Here is a 7,205-nt window from a genome sequence, read left to right as displayed (position 1 = left end):
CTTTTTTATTTTCTTTGTGTTGCATTCTCAAACGTGTTTTGCGCTTTGAAGAGCCATCGAGCATATCTGCATTAGTTTTGGAATAGGTACGTGAAAGATTACATCTGTCTTTGACACTGATTGCATCTATTTTTATATTGTTTACTTTTCTTTCCATACTTTACAGTATTACGAATAGATACAATAACCCAATAAATGTTACTGTTATACTCCTGTAACTCTTACTCCCTGACCTAAAATCTTTCTCCTACTGTGTAAGTAAAGATTAATTTGTAATTTTATATGCTTACTTATATCCCACAGCGATCAAAGTAGACTATATGTTAGGTCTTGAACAAAATTTGAGCCTAAATTGTAAAAATTAAACATACTTTTCCATATGCTGCTTCCTCCAGTGAATGTTCTAGTATTTAACAGAAAAAGTTGGTTTACTTTAGTGCTTAGTATGAAAGAAATTTAGTGCATGTATGAAAGAAAAAGCAAGTTTAGTGCCATTAATTGTAAGGAGTGGCTTTTATTACCAGTGATAATATGAAATCCTAATATAATATTTAGCACTGTGTATTGTGCATGCACTACAGAATTATTCTTCAGTGAAAGCTTTGGCATTTCAAATGTACAAATATTAAAAATTCCATGATGTAATTAAGCAAAAAAAGTAATTCTTGGGACGACATACACCTGGATGACATTGTATAGTTATAATGAATACTGTTAGCAATATGAAGTATTACTCACTGAAGTATCACCCCCAGATAGAAACTGAAGAGAGCTGCAGAAGCTCTCTAAAGGGACATTGCAGGGTGAGATGCATTTCTCTAAGTTTAACCACCTAAAAATTAAGGGTTTATCCTAAGGTAGTATTATAAGCTCCTTATATTGCCAATAGAGAAACACAAGCTATTGCATCCTACTTTTCCTTACAATACCTTTCAGTGTATTCCTCTCTTCTTTTAATACTTGTGATAGTTTTACATAAAATAATAATTTAAGGAAACATGTCAGGAGATTTTGGTTATATTCTAAAGCTGTTTTGTATTTAAGGAGTTCTGTGAAAGCAAGAGGAATTTCGGGCAGCCTGGTCTAGTGTTTGGCGACCCTGCACATAGCAGGAGTTTGAAACTAGGTGATCATTATGGTCCCTTTCAATCCAGGCCTTTCTACGATTCTATGATACAAAAGATCATGGACTTAAAAGTGAAACATGGCCTCAGAATTGAAGTCATCTACTGATGCAAAGATATTTATATTGTATGCCCTAAGTCATCATCCTTTTCATGTCGTGTAGTAGATATTAGTTGTGTACTGTTGTATGAAACTTCTGTACGTTTAACACAGTGTAGAAAAAAAGAGACTAAAATTGATTTTGATAGTATTAAATCATGTGTATAATCATTTTTGTTCCAGAATTCAATACATAAAAGTCATATCAGAGACTCAAAATACAGAATCTCATACATAATTTTAATCCCTCTCACTGTGCTGTAGGTTACAGGTCTGGAAATATGTAGTTTTCTAAGAGTGGGTTCATTTTTCATTGCTTTTAAATCCAGGACTGTTAATAGTAATCATTTTGCTGAGTTATTTTGGAATATCCTGCATGAGGACTAACTGAATTACAAATTGTGTTTACGAAACGATGGAGGGAGCTCAGGGTTTAATGACAGGTGAAAAGCATGTAATGCATACTGGCTTTCCATCTGTGACTGCATACCTAGACAGTGCCAAACTGAAAACTGGACAGCATGCCATAGATGAGAAAACAAAGTGTGACCTGAGTTTATTTTTACCCAGAGAACTGTTACATGCTACAAAACACTTGAATTCCTACTATAAAATAGCTGTTTTATACAAGCGTATGTATGTCGTATACATATATACAAACATATATATTGTTTGTTTGGAAGTACTGTATCTTAATTACAGAGACAATCTTGTGTAACTGTAACATCTGTACAACTTAGATATGTAGTACTGTGCATGTTTTTCAGATGCCAAATGACAAAAATGTTTGCAAAGCCTGCTGACTTTCTAATGCACTGAAATCCCTCAATACATTGCATGGAGATTACAAGAAAGACACATATTGAGATCTGTGTGTGTATTTATTTTTAAAGCTATCCATCTCTCAATAACAAAAAATAAGACTGTGCTACTGAAGAGCCTGAAATGCTTTATGCTTTGCTGCTGCAAATTTAGTCAGCAAAGGCAGCTCAACTCATCTAAAACTCATTTCTGAGTTGTGCTGACATGAATGAAACCAACAATGATACTTGTGTAAAAATAATAACAGGAAGAAGGTTTTTATTTTAAGCTTAATTTAAAATAAATATTTGTTGGATATAAACAGTTTGTGGTTAGAGCAATTAAAAATGTCATCAAAATTTAAAATAAAAATACTTCATGTATCTGTGGATCACAGGCAGACTAAATTTGTTACAATAAGTGATAAAAATATATATATATAATTTATTTCAGCAAGACATAAAATGTGTTCTAAAGATGATATACTGCATGTGCCCTCACTTTTGGCCCAGTTTATTGCAATGTGGTTGTGACATTTTATTTTTTTAATTCAAATTTCAGATCCTGTGTCTGTCCAGAGGTTTGTTACATCTACAACGACTGTAGAACAACTAAGGGACTTTCTAGAGATCCCTGCTGTATACATCTGGCAAATGCTTGCAATTGATGCTGACAAGGTAGTTTGCCTTCTTGGGATCACTTTTAAGGAAGGAATAACTCAGAGGTTAGTAGTTTGATTGTCCTATGAAGGCTGAAATAAAGAGGAAAAGAAGGGCATAAGAGTCATTGTTATCTATATGCTTTGTACCCAACACTTAAGATGGAGGCTGCTGGAAATCTTGTCTGTGAAGGTCTTGATCATACCACTTTTTCAGGGATAACTGGGAGCAAATGAAAAGGGAATTCTGAGGATGAAAAGGAAAGAGAAATGAAATTCAAGACAGATAAACCCATAGAGGAGAATGGAAAGGAGAGAGGTTGGAAAAGTTCATTGGTGAAGTAAGTGCCTAAATATGAGTACAATGGAAATATATATATGAGTATAAAGAGAATGTAATTGGATACAAGAATAAATTCAGAATTCCAGTTTAATGAGGTCACCTAGAACCTTTCTTATCAGCTTTCAGAGGAAGAAAAGAAGTAATTGTGCATAGATCATTTTGCCATTTTCACACAATTTATGAAGCCTACCCTTTTCCTAAATTTAATGATGTAGAATGTATGTTGGAGCTTCTCCTGAACACAATCTGCCTAACGTGAATCAAAACCATGCCCTTCTGGTTTTGCAGTAGTGGCTATGTGATTACTTGAGGAAGTGTATCTCCCCATTTTCCTTTTGGTTTCTGCAGCCATTGAGGAAATACAGTTGCAATCTCATTTTGTTTTTCTTCATATATCAGGAGCAAAGAATACCATGCATTCACTATGTGAAGAACTGTCACCTATCACTATGTCAAAGACACTTACCCTCTGATAATTCAAATTAAGCCATCAGATAAAGGAATGTCATCCTAAAAGAAAAATTCCCACTTAGCTTATCTAATTGGGTATGCAAACTCCATTTTATCAGTAATGAGAATTGTCACCTAATGGTGTTCAGACTTCTTGCCCTAAGGATTAAACAGCAATCAGAGTTGTTGTTCATGCTGTTTGGACGTGTGAGTTGTCATGCAAATCGTCATGCAGATACAGTCTGAGGATGAAACAACCTCAGTGATGACATGAAACTTGAAAATCTCATTTAAAACTTTTGGTGTTGCTTTACTCAGCTTCACTGCCTAAACAACAGTATGCATATTTAAAGAGTTGATTCAAAAGTAATGCTTCCTATTGAAGAGTAGCATATTGGCAACTGGTGGTAACTATGTTAAAAATATTCTTTTGCAGCTAAGAATTTGCTCTATCAAGTGATGTTATTGTGCTCTTTCTTCTAGTTTTCATGGAAATAAATAGGAAGCAATACTTTTGAAGTGATCTACATACTACTACAAATATTGGACCTTGTCTTGGTTTTGTACTGTTGTGATAGGGAGTTTTTTTGTCTATAATTAAAGACTTAAAACTGTTTTGTCTTCACTGTAGCTGTTAGTAAATATGTATCTTAAAAAAAAAAATTCTAAATTTATTGTTTAGAATTGATCTGTTATTGCTGATCTTGAATGGAATTTTTACTATCGCTTTTGTTGGTGTATTTTTATATATGTAATGTACCTATACATGCAAATATATAATATCACAGAATCACAGAATTGTAGGGCCTGTTTATCAGTGACGTAAAGATACTTTTACATTTGTATATATGTAAGAGTCAGAAAACCTGCAGTTCAGAAAGCCCCAAATTTTATGTTTCTTCCCATTCTTTTATGGATTTTCAGCCCTTAAAAATCTGAACTAAAGTTTCAGCTGTTGATGCTCAAAAAAGGTTGTATTTACAAGCTCTCTATTTTCAGATGAGTACAGCTAAGCAGATAATGAAGGCTGAAATCTGCAAACATTTATTAAAGTGAAACGTTGCATTTTACATGGCAATACTCTAACTCATTTTGTGCTCACTTTGCAAGAATATTATAGGAAATTAACTTACTGAGTGGCTGCTTAAAATGTGTTTTTACTGAATAGTGGATTATACCAGTGAAAGTCATAGTTGAAGTTTTAATATGCAATTATTGAAAATGAACAATGTTATTAGTTTTAATTTCTTTTCTGCCCTGCAGAGAATGAAAAGTTTGGCTGCTTGTTGTATGCTAGCTGCAATACTTTACCTCTAATCTCCTGTTCTTTTCCCCTTATAGTCATGTATCATCAGCATCATCAGATACACAGTGTGTATCAAATACACAATCTGCAAACATGTTATGTATTCATAACTTAATGAATAGTCAAAATGGCCTTGCAGTATGGCCAAACATTGGCAGAAATATCTGTAGAATGGCAAATTTACAAAGTAACACTGTCTGTGTAAGACTTGTATTCAAGAGAAGACCTGTTTCAGTTTGTTACTGTAAATAAATCATATAATATCTAAACTGAATTAATCTTCACTGTCTCTAGTTATTCTATACTTGTAATAAATAGCTCATTAACTCCACTACTACCAAGTTTAATTACAAAGTTTGGGAAATGTTAATGAGTAAATAGATAGTATTAATACACTATAATTTTTTTAACTAATCCCAGATTTCTTTTCAGAGCTGTATCCTGTGCTACGTTTGAGACTCAAGCAGATGATGGTTACCTTATGAACACCCAAATCAAGGCCCTTAGATCTTATGCTCATACAACTAAGAGCTATTGTTCTTCAGGTGCTTTGTAGCCTGCATGTCAGCTTCACTGGGTCACAAGTAGCTGCACACCATGCAGCAAATATGTGTGTGCAAAGGACTTGAGCAAGAAGGCAGGCTCCATTGGTGCAAAGTATCTAATGGCCTCTTCCTCACCTTGAGCTACTCAGTGCGCCACTGCCTTTCTCAGCTGAAAGGAAAATGCTCTTTCACAACTGTTCAAAAAGGAAGAAAGAAAGCTATAATAAATTATTAACTGTGAATTATTCCCTCAGCTCTATGGTTCAGTCATTGCTGCCCCAGTTTTCTTGCACATGAAGCATAAAATATCAACCCTGTCCTCCAAGCATTTCTTGGTAGAAATTGGCAAAATGGCTAATGTAAGAACCAGGCCTTGCAAGGTAGCATATTTTGGCATATAATATGTAATTTCTCAGTTTTATTTTTACAGCATCTTGTTTTATTTCTCTTGAACAAAATTGGGAGATTTACACATGACTTTAAGGGGAGTAGAAAAAGGCGTAGAGTTTCTCTGATGTGGGATGATCTGGTTAGATGTATGTACCACCAGTGAAACATTCATACTACCATCATACTTGGTACAGTGGTCTTATAATAAAATTAGCAGTGCAGCAACCTTTTGAGATGCTCATTCAGTGAAGCTTACAGGAGCAGCATGACTTTGCACAGAGCCCAAAAGTCTGAACAGAATCTAAAATCTGTAAGCTTGGTACAGCTATATCAACCAATGCAGAGATTTTGCTGGCTACTGCACTGCATTTTTAGCCTACACTTGAATAAGTTTTTTTATTGAACTAAGATTAGCTTCACAAAGTAACTCAGATGTTTTCAGGATAAATTAAACTCATACTGTATTGCCTCATATCACTTGTCCTTACCCGTTCACAGTGGAAATTTGTCAGGGCAAAAAGTGCTTTGCTCTTTTATTATGTGTCTGTCCAACAATAGAGTCTGTTATCTCTGTCTTGCAAATACAGAGAATGAAATAAGAAAGGCACATTATCTTTGGAAAATAGGACAGTAAAGGAGTGTCAGAAGTTATATTTGACTCTGTATCTTATGAGTCCCAAAGCAGTTTCACTTTGCTAGACTGTGTGTGTTCCCAGTGTCTACTTGTGTATCTATATTTGAACAGATTTATTCCTCTGTCTTTCTTCAGAGTAAAATAAATGTTTATTCTAATTGATCATTACCAGATATGAAGTGATTAATAGATTTGGTAACATTCTATTACTGAGAAGAATATTTGCAGTTTGTTTGTAAGCACAGAGAATGAACGAGGTGAGTGAAACACTCTGGAGGAAAAGCTGTTCACTTATACAGATATTTAAATGCATATATCTGTTTAGTTCAATGCATTTTGTGTCAAACTTCTTCAGTGTGACACTAATAACAAAAAAGTATTGGCTGGCAATATAACAAAAATGTCAGTCAATTAGGGTTGTTAGAAATCCATCCACAGTAGACATTTACTGAAATGTATTAATTTGGAGGAACATTAAGAAACTGCCAAGAAATAAGTCATATTTTAAGTCAGCTATGGAGTAAGTTGTTTCGACTGGATGTTTTCCTGTGTAAGATGTAGTATTTGATAGTTGTTAAAAGAAAAAAAAAAAAAAAAACTGTACTTTGGGAATTTCTTTTGTATTTGTATGAAAATAAAATCTTAGGCTAAAATAACAGCTTCCTAAGATTATTTTTTTTTCTTCTCTATAATTTTAAATAATAGCATTTTATGACATCTAGTATTACAGTTTAATTTTGGTTTACATTTACAAGGTAGATTTTGAAAGTCTGCGTTATATTTAATGTTAATAACAATCGTGGTCCTGGAAAACACACTAGGAAATTATGTATGGGATGATCTACCTGCTAGAG

General features: G+C 33.9%; 1 long non-coding RNA gene across 1 annotated transcript; it reads left to right on the top strand.

The window, feature by feature from the left end:
- Positions 1-2,586: 2,586 nt before the first annotated feature.
- LOC128073966 (uncharacterized) lies at positions 2,587-6,991 on the top strand. The gene is made up of 3 exons (XR_008202943.1): positions 2,587-2,749; positions 2,901-3,024; positions 5,215-6,991. It is a non-coding gene; the product is annotated as an uncharacterized LOC128073966 (long non-coding RNA).
- Positions 6,992-7,205: the final 214 nt, after the last annotated feature.

The sequence above is a fragment of the Tympanuchus pallidicinctus genome, unplaced genomic scaffold, assembly GCF_026119805.1.
Source record: "Tympanuchus pallidicinctus isolate F22 unplaced genomic scaffold, pur_lepc_1.0 scaffold8, whole genome shotgun sequence".
Classification (NCBI taxonomy): domain Eukaryota; kingdom Metazoa; phylum Chordata; class Aves; order Galliformes; family Phasianidae; genus Tympanuchus; species Tympanuchus pallidicinctus.
The sequence above is the reverse complement of the archived record's forward strand: the minus strand, read 5'-3'. Positions and strand labels throughout refer to the sequence as shown.